The sequence below is a fragment of the Belonocnema kinseyi genome, chromosome 2, assembly GCF_010883055.1.
Source record: "Belonocnema kinseyi isolate 2016_QV_RU_SX_M_011 chromosome 2, B_treatae_v1, whole genome shotgun sequence".
Classification (NCBI taxonomy): Eukaryota; Metazoa; Arthropoda; class Insecta; order Hymenoptera; family Cynipidae; genus Belonocnema; species Belonocnema kinseyi.
In genome coordinates, this window is record NC_046658.1 from 16,730,240 (window position 1) to 16,731,450 (window position 1,211).

The following is a 1,211-nucleotide window of genomic DNA, read 5'->3' on the forward strand; positions in this document are numbered from 1 at the left end:
AATCTCTATCCCATCCACATACTACTCCTTTCCCCTGCCGAGTGAGTCACGCCTACCCCGAAAGGGAAATGGCTTAATGGTGTAATAATAATAATAATAATACGAATTACAATTTTCGTTGCAGTTAGTCAAAAGCATTTGATTCCCATATTTAATTCAATAAGTAAAACAAAAAATTTTATCACCAATTAATTATGTACAACCTGCAGATATGCACTTTATTTCATTAATTAAGTTCGAAGTACAAAACGATTTTGACACTTGTCAAACCTCAAATATCACTCACGTACCGTTACATTAGTAAAAATGTTGTGTTACATTTTTTTTAAATTCGTAACAAATTATTTATTTGAAATGCGGGGTGAATCCTGGGGAACATAACCTTTTTTTAGTGCAAGATCTCGAGCGCGGGAGATTTGGAAACCAAAAGAAAATCGTCTATACAGTAATTTTTTGCATTACACAAAGGCAAGACGGGTTGCATTGTATGCTAGAGTTTATATCATTAAATTCCCTATGACTACATAGTAAACGTCCTTACCGCGTATATAAATATCATATTTGAACCACCGATAATTCGAATTTTCGATATTTCGGGCTAGAAGAGCAAATGAGAAAGAGTGAAAGAAAACGGAAACAGAATTCGCTCAGATTAGGAGCTTAAAAATTTGTAAGTAATAGTTATGGAATTGCACACGTAGATTAAGATGCGATTGCATTCTCTCTCTCTCCCTCTTGCTTGCTCTCTCGCTTTCGATCGCTCGTTCGATCGCTCGCTCGTTCGCCAACACGTCACAAATTGCGCTATCGTAAGAAATAGAAATAAGGATCTAAATATAAAATTTTCTGTAAATAGTTGTACATAATTGTAAATAGTAACGACACGATTTTACAAAATATGTAAGCCGAAGCATTATAAGGGATGGAAGTAATGTACAGCCTTAGGGGATACATTATGAATAAAAAAGACTCAAACAGACATACATATATACATACAGACATATAGGCAGACATACAGGCAGACACATTAGTAAAAACCTGTTTTTCGGATTCAGGGGGTCTAAAAACGAGAACATTTGACAAAAACTGAGGGGGTCAAATTTTACACAAATCTAATACGAGGGTAGTTCAATAAGTCCTTAGAATGAAGTATAAAAACAATTTTTTTTGGGTAAATTTTTTTTTATTTTTCAACATAATCTCCTTGGAGC

At 34.2% G+C, this 1,211-nt stretch overlaps 1 protein-coding gene across 1 annotated transcript in view; it reads right to left on the reverse strand.

Annotated features, from left to right (window-relative positions):
* LOC117167502 (DDB1- and CUL4-associated factor 7) overlaps positions 1-1,211 on the reverse strand; it is a 124,305-nt gene that overhangs the window by 40,568 nt on the left and 82,526 nt on the right. The window lies entirely within an intron of this gene.